Raw genomic sequence first — 14,936 nt, forward strand, 5'->3', positions numbered from 1 at the left:
AACACATAATTAAAATTTACAGCACATGGCAAAATAATGATGGTTCTATTAGTAACTTCATATATAATTTGACTGTAAGATGTGAAAAAAATACATACAAAAAATATTTTGGATGAAAATGCATTATTTACATAGGTATATATTAGTGATATATATACAAAAAAGAATTATTTAGTTACATCATGTTTTTTATTATTATTATTTTTTTAATTTTTTTATTAATCAAAAAAAGAAAGGAAATTAACACAACATTTAGAAATCATTCCATTCTACACATGCACTCAGTAATTCTTAGTATCATCACTTAGATGTATGATCATCATTTCTTAGTACATTTGCATCGATTTAGGAAAAGAACTAGCAAAACAGCAGAAAAAGATATAGAATGTTAATATAGAGAAGAGAATTAAAATAATAATACTAATAAAAATATATATATATAAAAAGGAAAAAAAAACAAAAACAAAAGATACAAACAAACAAACAAACAAACAAAAAACCATATTTCAGGTGCAGCTTCATTCAGTGTTCCAACATAGTTACATTACACTTAGGTATTATTGTGCTGTCCATTTTTGAGTTTTTGTATCTAGTCCTGTTGCACAGTCTGTATCCCTTCAGCTCCAATTACCCATTATCTTACCCTGTTTCTAACTCCTGCTGGTCTCTATTACCAATGATATATTCCAAGCTGATTCTCGAATGTCGGTTCACATCAGTGGGACCATACAGTATTTGTCCTTTAGTTTTGGGCTAGACTCACTCAGCATAATGTTCTCTAGGTCCATCCATGTTATTACATGCTTCATAAGTTTAGTCTGTCTTAAAGCTGCATAATATTCCATCGTAGGTATACGCCACAGTTTGTTTAGCCACTCGTCTGTTGATGGACATTTTGGCTGTTTCCATCTCTTTGCAATTGTAGATAATGCTGCTATAAACACTGGTGTGCAAATGTCCGTCTGTGTCTTTGCCCTTAAGTCCTTTGAGTAGATACCTAGCAGTGGTATTGCTGGGTCGTAATCCATTCTGCCATTCTATGTCTTTTGATTGGGAAATTCAGTCCATTAACTTTTAGTGTTATTACTGTTTGGATAATATTTTCCTCTAACATTTTGGCTTTTGTATTATATATATCATATCTGATTTTCCTTCTTTCTACACTTTACTCCATACCTCTCTCTTCTGTCTTTTCGTATCTGACTCTAGTGCTCCCTTTAGTATTTCTTGCAAAGCTGGTCTCTTGGTCACAAATTCTCTCAGTGACTTTTTGTCTATAAATGTTTTAATTTCTCCTTCATTTTTGAAGGACAATTTTGCTGGATATAGGAGTCTTGGTTGGCAGTTTTTCTCTTTTAGTATTTTAAATATATCATCCCACTGTCTTCTAGCTTCCATGGTTTCTGCTGAGAAATCTACACATAGTCTTATTGGGTTTCCCTTGTATGTGACAGATTGTTTTTCTCTTGCTGCTTTCAAGATCCTCTGTTTCTCTTTGACCTCTGACATTCTAACTAGTAAATGTCTTGGAGAACGCCTATTTGGGTCTATTCTCTTTGGGGTGCGCTGCACTTCTTGGATCTGTAAATTTAGGTCTTTCATAAGAGTTGGGAAATTTTCAGTGATAATTTCTTCCATTAGTTTTTCTCCTCCTTTTCCCTTCTCTTCTCCTTCTGGGACACCCACAACACGTATATTTGTGTGCTTCATATTGTCATTCAGTTCCCTGATCCCCTGCTCAAGTTTTTCCATTCTTTTCCCTATAGTTTCTGTTTCTTTTTGGAATTCAGATGTTCCATCCTCCAGTTCACTAATTGTAGCTTCTGTCTCTTTAGATCTACCATTGTAGGTATCCATTGTTTTTTCCGTTTTTTCTTCTTTGTCCTTCACTCCCATAAGTTCTGTGATTTGTTTTTTCAGATTTTCTATTTCTTCTTTTTGTTCAGCCCATGTCTTCTTCATGTCCTCCCTCAATTTATTGATTTGGTTTTTGAAGAGTTTTTCCATTTCTGTTCGTATATTCAGCATTAGTTGTCTCAGCTCCTGTATCTCATTTGAACTATTGGTTTGTTCCTTTGACTGGGCCATATCTTCAATTTTCCGAGTGTCATCCATTATTTTCTGCTGGTGTCTGGGCATTTAATCAGATTTCCCTGGGTGTGGGACCCGGCTGGTTGAAAGGTTTTTCTGTGAAATCTCTGGGCTCTGTTTTTCTTTTCCTGCCCAGTAGGTGGCGCTCGTGGCGCTCGTCTGTCTGTGGGTCCCACCAGTAAAAGATGCTGTGGCTCCTGTAACTTGCCAATCTGAATCTCGCAGTCGGCCCCGGAAACTGCACGTGGAGGGGGGGTCGCCGGCCACCGCGGCTTGGGGGATTGCCGGTCCAAATTGCCCAGCTGGCCTGAGACGCCAAGCGTGATGGGAGGGCCCTGCTATCCAACGTTCCCAGTCAGACCGGGGAGCCACGTGCGTGGAGGGGACCCCAGTCGCCAGCCGCCCCGGCTGGGAAAACACACGCCCCTCGGGTTTCTCACCGCAGCGGATTCTCCCTGCCCGTTCAGCCATTCCAGAATGGGGTACGCTGTCTTTTTGGTCTCTGTCGTGACTCCGGGAGCTGTTTCGTATTGTTTCTGTTTCTTTAGTTGCTTTTCTGGAGGAGGAACTAAGACCCGCGCGTCTTACTAAGCCGCCATCTTCTCCGGAAGTCCCTACATCATGTTTTTGAGGCTAGAATTCCCCAGAGTAATTTACATCTCATCTAGGTGATTTTTTTTTTTTTTTGGTTGGAAGTACATAATTTTATAGTATTATGGAAAAATTTAAATGAATGTCTGTTTTGGTCATTATCGAATTTTCATTCTTTTCAAATATTGCTAAGCAGAATTGACTAGTCCTTCTTTATGTTCTCATTGTACATACCCCTGGGAAATCATCTGTCATATTATATGATAACTAATAAACCACCTGAAACTGTAGGGACCTGAAGGTCAGGATTGTCTTGCTAAACTCACATTCTGAGTGCTAATACAGTGCTTAATGCATAGTAGGTGATCAGGAGTGGGTTTGCTGAATGATAAATCCATCTCTAGTGGAGACTACAGCTGTGATTCTTGCCCTTGAACCACTCAAAATACAAAAGTGGAGATTTTATATTACTTATTAATAACAAGGGAAGTTAATACTGTAAGAAAAAATACGTTCTAAGTAAGACTCTTTTGACTACATTTGAATTCCCCCTGAAGAGAGGTATAATAGCGCAGTGGGCCAAGGGCATGGATTCTATAGAATCTCAACTCTGCTATTTCCCCAGACCATGGGAAAATTTACTTAACTTTCTGAGTTTCAGTTTCCTCATCTTAAAAGGGGGCATTGATAATAGTACTATCTACCACGTGGGTTTGTTATGAATATAAATGAGTTAATCCTCACAGAGTGATGACAGTAGCATCTGGAATGTAATAAATACTCACTCATAATAAGGAGTCCCTTTTTAAGAGTCTTCAGAATAATGCACTATAGGCATTTTCTTCCAAAATTGAATTTCAGTTTTTCATTACTACCTGACAAGCAAAGTTCCTTTTTCAAAGTTTTTATTTTTGTTTTTTGTTGACTTATTTCTCCAGAACCAAACTGAAAGACTAGTGTTGAGAGTAGTGATAGTTAGGGATACAAATAATGGATGGGAAATGAATAGTCCAAAGATTTCAGGGAGTTTCATGTCATGAGTTCTCTATGTCCACTTCTTGAAGAAGACACTTTCTCTACAAGACAGCTGATTGGAACTGAGAAGGTTGCAAATTTATTTATTTTGGCATAACAATTTCAGAGCTTACTTAAATATCTGAAGTCCATTTGGAAAACCGAGGCCATAGAATATTTCTATCTTTTCTTCCCTTGTCACTGAATATCGGAATAACTTTAAGTAGATTGTTACAGAATTCAAGGGCTAAGAATCAAACAAATGATGATTTGTAGCACAACTTTCTAAATGATGAGAAAAGACTGTAGAAAAGATTGGTGCAGGGATGACGGTATGGCCCAGGGATGGCCTCCCTAGGTGGAGCTAATCAGTGGGGAAAGAAGATATTTCCATATCCAGGAGCACATGGTGGAGTGTGCTGGTTTGAAAGGATGTATGTCCCCTAGAAAAGCTATGTTTTAATCTAAATCCCATTTCATAAAGGCAGAATAATCCCTATTCAATAGCATATGTTTAAAACTGTAATCAGATCATCTTGCTGGAGATGTGATTAAATCAAGAGTGGTTGTTAAACTGGATTAAATGACAACATGTCTCCACCCATTTAGGTGGGTCTTAATAAGTTTCTGTAGTCCTATGAAAGAGGAAACATTTAGGATAATGAAAGAGATTCGGAGAGAGCAGAGAATGCTGCAGCACCATGAAGCAGAGAGTTCACGAACCAGCGACCTTTGGAGATGAAGGAAAATGCCTCCCAGGGAACTTCATGAAACAGGAAGCCAGGAGAATAAGTTAGCAGATGATACTGTCTTCGCCATGTGCCCTTCCAGATGAGAGAGGAACCCTGACTGTGTTCACCATGTGCCTTTCCAGATGAGAGAGAAACTTCGACTGTGTTTGCCACGTGCCCTTTCATTTGAAAGAGAAGCCCTGAACTTCAGTCAGCCTTTTTGAACCAAGGTATCTTTCCCTGGATGCCTTAGACTGGACATTTCTATAGACATTTTCTCAGCCTTAGAACTGTAAATTAGCAATCTATTAAATCCCCCTTTTCAAAAGTCATTCTATTTCTGGTATATTGCATTCTGGCAGCTAGCAAACTAGAACAGGGAGAAACACAAGCCATCCTAGAAGTTTCTAGTGTCTAGAGAAGAGGTAATGATGCCTAAGACCATTTTTTCTCTTCTTCAAAATTATTGGAAATCTTTAAAAATTGTAGAGTTAATCATCTGTCCTGAATAATGAATAATTCATGTTGCCTGAAAACAAACAGTTGAAGTCACTGGTCTTGAAGGCCTTCTGTACCAAGCAGTTCTACATCAAATATACAGTGGTAATGTGTGCCGCCCAGAAAGGAATAAGCCTTGCCACTTTTTATTCACCAATATCTTATTGCAATTGTCTGTTAGGCTCCATATAATAGAGATATCCATCCGTTTATAACAATACTTGAAGGAGGAATTTATACAGGTGAAAACAAAATGGTGCTTCGAGAAGGACTAAATACTACACTCAATTTTCAGAGGATGGGAAACATATACAATTAGGTTGGTTATGCCAACCACCCAGCTTCTTAATTTATAATCCCTTCCCACTGAGGCATTAATAGAAACATACTTTGGGTGTGCTTAATGGAAATGTCTCCTTTTGATCTGTGCTAGAGCTGCTTCTTTTTCCATTGAGTTCATTTCATCTTTTTCTTTTGTCCCATACTGTTTATGCACCAGGCTAGCACTGTTCAATAAAAATATAATGTGAACCACAAAAATGAGACACATATGCAGGTTTAAGTTTCTAGTAGCCACATTAAAAGAGAAAAGAGGTGAAATTACTTTTAATAGTATTTTATTGAGCTCAATATATCCAATATATTGTCATTCTAATAGGTGATCTATAAGATTATTAATGAGATACTGCTTTTTTTTAGTGCTAAGTCTTTGAAATATAGTGTATATTTTACATTTACAGCTTATCTCAATTTAATCTGGCCACGTTTCAGGTGCTCAATAGCCACATGTGTCTAGTGGCAGTGGTATTGGGTGGAAGAGCTCTAAGCTTTCTATGTTGAAACATTGCCTACTTAAAAGGCTGCCAATGCACAGATGCATTGGAGATCATGATGTATGCTGTTTCTCATTTTCCCACCTATCTGGCAACATTATCTCACTCCAGCCACATCTCTACAACTCCATTATCAGGCGATTTATTGTTTAAACACTTGATTAACAATAATTCAACTATATTTTTGTTCTTCCTCTTGGCATTTTGATATTAACAATTCTTAATTCTTGGATGATACATAAAAAATGGGGTTAGAATATGCTGACAAATACTAGCCAATAATTACATTACTCAAAATGGCTGGTTAAAAAACAGGAGTGACAAGAAAGCATCTATTTTATGGAGATTAAATTCGGTTAATGGTTCGAATATAACAGTGAATTTACTAAATACATTACATAATAACCAACAAATCTGAATTTGACTTTAACTACCAGATCATAGTGCTTCTTTTGTGATATGATTATAAAACCAAGTTCACAAGCCTCATTTGGGGTATGTCTGTCTGAGCTTATATTTCCTTTTGGCCCCAAAGTATCTTGTTTAGAATATTTAACATTACAATAGCATAACAAACCATTACTACTATGGTTTGTTCTGACTTGTTACTGTGAATGTGCACATTTTGAGCTGTTTTCCAGAAGTGGTGAAGATTCACATGCCCTTTAAATTTAGAGAGCAAAATTTTCCCATAGACTGTGTGACAGTGGGCACAGGTACATGGTGACATTGATTCCCTCATTCATTAGAGCAGCTGGGCTGGCTTGGGGGTGGCCTAGACCCCTGGCTGTCACCTCTGCTTGGAGCAGCCCCATTCATTATCCCTGGGCATGATGCAAGCATCATATTCTATGTGAGCGAATACTTGGTAAAGGCTGAGAAGCTCTACCATAGTAGATCCAAAACTTTGTTTTAATTTTTTTTTTTGCATGGGCATGCACCAAGAATCGAACCTGGGTCTCCGGTATGGCAGGTGAGAACTCTGCCTGCTGAGCCACGTGGCCCCCCTGCTTTAATTTTTAAATTAAATGAGATCCTATTGAAGACAGAAAACATGTTAGCATGTCATCAAACATAGTATTTCACCCCAACATCTCTTTCCATAGATATTTTTGTCTCTTAAGTTTTCAGGTTTCTGAGTCAAGTCTGTCCTATTTTTGTTTTCTTCTTAAGCCCACTAAATCAATGTTTCCCAAATTTTAAAAAACCCCACCACACTGTTAACAATTAAAAAGCCTCTTTAATATTATTTGAAATAAAAAGTAAACATTTTGAAACTAAAAAAGTCAGTCAAAATAAAGAGCAAATAGCTATTTTGCTTTCAAACTATCCATGCTTTCTCAATTTAGATACATCCCAGAGTAGTACTCATCCTACTCTAATAAAATTGCTAAAAAACACTTTAGTTTTGAAGTAGTGATTATAATGATAAACCAGGTGTGAATAAATGGTATATTATCATTTGCTTAAAGAGAAATAATTTCAAATATCATGATTTCCCATTTCTTATTAATCATTGGACCTCATTCTTCACTAATATGATGTAAGCATTGTGCTTTTAATGTTGCAATAATAGAGTGGGTCTTTAGCAACCTTAAAAAGGTATTTCATCTTCCATGTGATTTAATGAGATGTAAGGAAGGTGAAGATGATGTTGATAGTCACAAAGAGAATTACCATGTGTTCTGGTTTGTTAGCTACCAGGATATCAATATATCAGAAAAGGAAGGGATTTTAAAAAGGGGAATTTAATACGTTGGTAGTTTACAGTTCTAAAGCCGTGAAAATGTCCCAATTAAAGCAAGTCTATAAAAATGTCCAAATTAAAGCACCAACCAGAGGTTAACTTTACTCAAGAAAGGCCGATGAAGTTCAGGGTTTCTCTCCTAGCTGGAAAGGCACATGGCAAACATGGCGATGTCTGCTAGCTTTCTCTCCAGGCTTCTTGCTTCATGAAGCTCCCCAGGGGCATATTCCTTCTTCATCTCCAAAGGTCTGGCTGCATGGGCTCTGTGGTTCTCATGGCTACTGAGGGTCTCTCTAAAATGCTTCCTCTTTTAAAGGATTCCAGTAAACTAATCAAGACCCACCTGGGATCGGTGGAGTCACAACTCCATGGAAGCCATCTAATCAGAAGTTACCACCCACAATTTGGTGAGTCACATCTCCGTGGGAACAGTCAAAAACCTCCCAGCCAGCAATATTGAATGAGAATTAAAGGACCTGTCTTTTCTGGGGTCCACCACAGATTCAAACCGGCACACCGTGGAACTTAAAGTCACCTCTCTGTTGTTCCTGGTGTCATGGAGACCTTCATTTTCTGTCATCTTGTTAAAAGCCTTTGAACATGACCAGATCCACAGAATTACTGACAGTGTCTCTGAGAGTTTAAGTAAAGTTTAAGCATCAGAACATGGATTCTTTTTTTTCTTTTGGTGAGGGTGGTGCATGGTCTGGGAATCAGACCCAGGTCTCCCGCATGGCAGGCGAGCATTCTACCACTGAACCACCGTGCACCCTTGTTGGTTGTTTTTAAAGAAGCTAAAAATATTTCCTTGATTCCTTCAGAAAAAATATTTGTTTGGTAGAATAAAAGCTACAGTGGCAGTATGTAAAATATTCAGCTTGTCAATGCTTCCCTGGTAGAGTTTCAGCTAGAAGAATTACATTAGTTTTCTAAATTTATGAACAATTGTAGGAGTGTCAAAATCAACATAAATAATAATCAGGTTTCTTTATTCTTTAATATACCTCTGTCTTTTTCTTTGCGAAGGTAGTAAAACATTACTTTTTAAAAAAGAAGCAGAGTCATTGATACAGAAGAGAAACCTGCAAGAAATAAACTTAGACGGCCAAACATTTGAGTTGAATTTATTGAAGTAAACATCCACAGGCTGTACTGGATGAGCATTTGGAATTTTCTTGTAAATGATCCTAACTTTCCAATCAAAGCTTTGGTTTAGGGCAGAAAAGTTCCCTTTTCTTTTCTCTTTTCAGAAAAGGTAAAAAACATGCCTATTTTTATCCACACATTTGAATTAGATTCCTACTTAAAGAATTTATATATACATATATATATACACACACGCACACACGTATATATACGTGTGTGCGTGTGTGTATATAATCCTCATTAAATTGGCAATGTGCTCTGCCTTAAAGCCACCTCTATGAGAAGTCACATTCAAAGATGCAAGTCTACTCCAAAGCCTTGAAGCATAGTCTTCAGAATTTTAGGGTATATTTTATTTGTATAGGGAAACTTACATACTGCTTATTGTAGAGCAAAACTTCCTAAAAATTATTTTTGTACTTTTCTCCGTCTCCCCAAAGTTCACATTCATAATAGCTGCTAAAAATCTCTCCTACTCTCTTACGTAACCATTAACACATTGTCACAATCTACTTCCTCCCCCCCCTCACTTCTGAGTTGACCTGTGGACCTTCCTTGCAGCACTCCTGGGAATTCATTCATTCATTCAGCAAGTATTTATTTAGCACTTAGTATGTGCCTGACACCATCCTTATTACTGGGTATAGAGTGGAGAGCTATAATCCCCATTTTATATATTAGAAATATTTTTTATGGCAGGTTACAAAAGATCCAACATACCTCTGTTCAGAACTCAAATGATCTCAGAATCTACTTTTCTACTCTGCTTGCTCTTGATGAGGCCATTTCAGACTCTGCCAGCTGTTCTCACAGAACTTCAGGATCACAGCATGACACCTAATCCAATGTAATAGCTACTCCATTTCCCTTCTGCTGCAAAGAGAATTTTAGAATTCAGTTTATTGGCCCTGACTGGTCTGCCTTGAGTCTGATGTCCACCACTGAAATTGCCACTGGGGCTGGGGCCTCTATGCTGCTCAGCTAAGCCTGGGGCATGCTTCACTCCTGGATTGGAGGTAGAGTTAATTTTACTTAAAAAACAGGGCTGAGAATGAGAAACGGTGATTGTCCTGGAAGGAAATGGGGGTACAGTTACCAAAAGAGTAACTGCATGTTGGGTAGTCAAAATAAATTTTCCATACCATTGCTTTCACTGTCCCTCCACCCCCCTTGCTGGAGGACCCAATTACTCTCCCCCATGTTAATAAATAATGTAATCTGTCTTGTTGCTTATGAATTTTTAGCTTTGCCAAGTCTAATCTCACATCCAGTATAGGAATTTCCTCTCCTAGATCCCTAAGAGATGCAAGCCTTCACTTGAACATCCCCAGAAGCCTTGAGAAGTAACCTGACTTCTTGGCTTTCTAAGTCATAGGATCAGATCTCTATTCATTTTCCACTCCATATTTGGTTTGATATGAAGTCACAAAAAAGGTTGTGAATGCATGCTTTGACCAAGGAGTTATATTACCTTTCCAGCATAGTATCCTTAAACTTGCATGTAGACATATGCATGATATGACTAAAGATGGGACTACTCTGGCTAATATGACCAGAAGGTAAAAATCTGAAGTATTATAAAATATAATTATTCAAGCAGAGCATGTTCTTCTTCTTTTTTTTTACTTTACTGTTTTTAGAGTGACAATCTGTGGTAATATTTATTGAGCCTTGTATCCTGGTGATATGCAAGTTTGAGAAATTCAAATAAAATTTTATGTTCTAAAAACTCTGCTTAAGGAAGAGGGTGTTAAATATACAAATAGTGTTGAATGTTGGTTATGCATCTCGAGATTCATCAGTAGGCTTTCATATCTGAGAATGAATTCTAATTATGGAGAAAATAAAAGTGTCTTTCCTAAACAGCATTCTAACCTTTTAAAAAGATTTCTTTGGTCATGCAAATAGATAAAATAATGAGATCTTTCAGAGAGCAATTGTGCAGCACAGGCTCTGAGAGCTTATCATTCAGAGTTAAGCATTGACAGATACCAGAGATAATGTCTACATGGACAGAAGATTGATAACTTGATTTTATGGCCCTAAATGTTTTAGAAGGCACTGAATGTTAAACTGCTTGGGTGAAGCTATAAGGGCCTTAGCATTTCTATAAGTAACACCTGCTATTCATGTACATCAACCAATGCTAAGTTGCCAGTATTTTGGGTCGCAAAGCCTAACTGCTAAAATCACTAATTCCAGATGGAACCAAGACAGTAAATGATTTTCCTAGGGTTATACCAAAGTCAAAGGCAGAATCAGGAATAAGACTCAGGGGTAATCTGCAAGAAACACTGTCTTAATCCTGGCTTTCACACAGGAGGAAATTTATATAGGGGTACAGATGAGGTTTTATCTATTTACCCATAATGCAGCTCGTTGAAGGGTAGCGCACAGAAGCTGACTGTTGGAGAGGGAAAGTCTTTAAGAGACACGCACCTACTGTTCTTATAATGGAATGCCAATGATATGCTAAAACATATTTATTTTGTTGGGTGTCAGTTAAACCATTTATCATTTGCACTTCATTTTTCTGAATGGGAACCAATTGACAAAGCTGTGCTTTAGTCCTGACTGCTAACAATGGAACTATCTGAGCTCATTAGTTTTGAGGCGAGGAGAAGTCCAAAACTGAGGCATTATCTGGGGTAATGCTTTGTACCTGAAGACTGTGGTATTCTCGGGTTGGTTACCAGAGATCCTCAGAGTTTTTTTTTGGCTTTTCCATCATGTGTGATGTCCTTTCGTTTCTCTTCCAGCTTCTAGCATCTTGTGGCTTCTCTTTCTGGGTCCAATTTCCTATGTTTATAAGGACTTTAGCCATCTTGCATTAAGGGTCATCCTCATTCAGTTTGTTCAGAATAATTAATAACATCATCAAATGACTTATTTACAAATGAATTCAGGTCTACAGAACCACGGGTTGAGAACTGAACATGCCTTTTGTGGGAGACATGATTCAATCCTCAACAAGCTGGTGTACAAAGGGATGTGTGTTTTCTCTATAACTACAGGCACAGCACCTTCCTTTTTGTTTCACGTAGATTGTGGGAGCTAATATTTGAAAATCTGGCAGGGAAATTTTTAATCTCTGAAATCCAATAGCACAGGCACTATTAACAGATATTTAGCATATTTTTTCACTTTTGGATTGTAAAGAAATGTTAATGGATGAAAGCATCATTTTATATGTCTTTTTAAAAGTTTTGCTTTTTCTCACTAGCCTATTCATCCATACTTTGCAGTGTATTAGCAGAATTCAAGTAAGAAATCACGCATATGCTAGGTAAGAGGAAAAAAATAGGCCTCTTGATTTAGCTTTAAATTTATGGTGGTGGTAGTACTTGGGGATAATGAACTGCACAAAATTGTTCTCTGGATAAAGATTTTTCCTTTTTTCTTTACTCTTTATGCTTCCTTTTTCTGCCATCAGGATATGACAGTTTTGTCCTAGGCATCGTAATACAAAAGATTAGCATTTCTCAATGGGAGAGGGTATGCCACAATCATCTCATCCAGGGGATGCTTTGTAATTATTATTATGTGTTGGTCTTCATTGTATTTACAATGGTTGAGTATCTAACTGTCATTTAATAGACTGGGGCTAGATGTTGTGCAATGCCAGGCACAATGAATTGTTTCATATTCTGTGTAACTTTTGAATATCCCAAGGTGACAAAACCGTATATAATTATCTGAGCTTAACTTGACTTTTGTCATTGTTTTCATATACACTGAATTTTCCAAGAATGCAACTATCATATACATAGAGAAAAGACTGTATACTATGTTCTTTTGTTTAGAAAGTTACTAGGAGTTGGTAAGCTCTTCAGACTATGTTATTAAAGGTAGTACCACTGTGGAGTTTGAACTGCTAACATTGCAGATGCATCATTCTGCATGTATAGCTGTCTAATTCATAGTGAAAGAATCTACCTATCTATAATTTATCTAATTATGAATAAATCTATTTATCTATTCTTTAAAAATTACAAATATAAAGAAGCATTGCCAATATTCAATTAAATATTATCTTCTCTTCGATCTGAATTTCTTTATTACAAGTAAAGACATGCATCTGGCTTCTTTTCTCTTCTAGTAAAGCCATGCCTGAGCATTTAAACACTGAAAAGCAAATTATTTTACTATCCATAAAATTTTTTGGGTGCATGGATAGTTTAGTGGTAGAATTCTTGCCTGCCATGTGGGAGACCCAGATTCGATTTCCAGCTCATGTTCAATGCCTTCCCCCCCAAAAGAAAGTTTTCCTTTTATCACAGTTGGGGCATTGTATTGTTTCTTTGAAATGGTATATGTGGGTTGGTTACATTATATATGAATTTCACTCCATGGTAGTAAAGAGGGGAAAAATAAAAAGATTTATTTTAAAAAGGGAATATTGGGTCTGATAGGGTTGAAAATCACTGCAATTGATTTTTTAAACCACAGTTCATTGCCAAAACAAAATACAAAATTTTTTGCAAAGGAAGAAAGAACTTCACAATTCTTTTGACATTTTAGTTAGTTTGAGGATTTAAAAAGGGATCAGATGAAGAGCGGAAGGGGAGATTTCTTTGCTGAGAACTATAGCATTTAGGTCTCCACCTTCTCTTCCCAGGTATCTTAAATTGAGTACTGCCTTCATTTTAAACCGAGGTTGAAGAACTTCCATCGAACTACATAGAAAGCATCAAGTGTGTTCCTTTTAGTTTAGTTGGGGGTATATGGAAAATACATTTCTTCCTTACAGCTAAGAGAGTTAACAGAGTTAGAGGATATTGACAGCAGGACAGAGGTGCCTGTGTTTTGTTTGATGTACACTCACAGAGTCTGTGAGGATAGATGCATGACTGTTTTTAAGAACTGGATATGGGCACAAGGGAGAGAGAAGCAGTTTGGCACCATTTTATGTTCTGCTTTATCCTAGAGGATGACTTAGAAGGACAGGAGGACCATGAATGCTAGTTAAAGGCTGGGAAGAGGTTGGAGAGCTGTGAGTCAAAAGCAACGTCCATTTGAAAGGAGCTCCATACAGGCCAAAAACATGCCCAAGAAAGAAAGAGCTATCCTTAAAGAGCTAGTAGGCCCAGAAAATATAAGCTATCTATCAAGTAGGTAATATCCTGACCCCTTTATCTTTCCTCCCTTCCCTACTCTGATTTGGGGTTTGAGAGTAAGGGAGAAAGTAAGTGGAGAAAGAACAGAAGCTAACCCACAATCCTTTACCTGAAGATCAGTGACATTCAACTGTAGGCCTCCAATGATGGGGAGGGAAGGAGGGAGGAAGAGAAATCTCACTTTGTGGTGAAGGTTGAAGTGCTGAGAAATACATGGGACTGGATCCTCTATTAAGAATTGAGAGTGGTTTTTTTTTTCAAATTTAAGATTTTTTTTGTAATTAAAAATGACTATATGGACTATCTATTATGTAAGAGTGAATCAGTAAGCAATGGGGCCTACCTGAGCTACAGATTTCATCTGGGGAAAAAGGAAAAATTTCCCCTACCTGAACAAATTTTAAGGGAATCCTCAGACTTAAGGGGACTCTTAAAAGTTTAATTACTTCCCACAGGCCAGGTAATAAATTAGGCAGAATCATGCTCTATGTATAGTTCTTATTCTTCTGAAAGGTCTCACATTCAAATATTCTCTTTTTCTCTCTGAGCTTGCATTTATCTTAGTCATTTATACTACACCTTGGTGAAGTTATAGCAACATGTTACTGTAACTGAAGAATAAAAGATGTGCTTCCTGTTGAAGGATTTTTAGTTTCTTTTTAGGAAGTAGAAGAGCTTCTGGAGGAGGCTTCTTCATATGTTTGAAAATGGGTTTACTCCATCTATATATGAGCAAGGATTTAATGATGAAAAATCATTATTTATCCTCAACTACTAAGGTATGTGTGTTAGTTTTCTGGCTACTAAAATAGGAATTTATTTGCTTCCCCCAGGTTGGTATATTTTTGATGGTCAGCAATCCTTGGGGTCCCTTTGGGGTTTCTTGGCTTTTCTGTTACATGGTATGTTAGGGTTCTCTAGAGAAACAGAACCAGCAGGAAAGATCTATAAATATGAGGTTTATAAAAGTGTCTCATGCAACTGTGGAAATGGAAGAACCCAAAATCCATATGGCAGGCTGTGAAGCTGATGGCTCTGATGAAGAGTCTGGACAAGCTCCAGAGGAGAGGCTCGCTGGCTGAAGAAACAGTGAGAGTCTCCTTTCTCAAAAGCCTTCAGCTGATTGGATTATCATGTTGTGGGAGACATGCCTTGGTTGATCTCAGAT

This window comes from Tamandua tetradactyla, chromosome 24 (assembly GCF_023851605.1).
Source record: "Tamandua tetradactyla isolate mTamTet1 chromosome 24, mTamTet1.pri, whole genome shotgun sequence".
Lineage (NCBI taxonomy): Eukaryota > Metazoa > Chordata > Mammalia > Pilosa > Myrmecophagidae > Tamandua > Tamandua tetradactyla.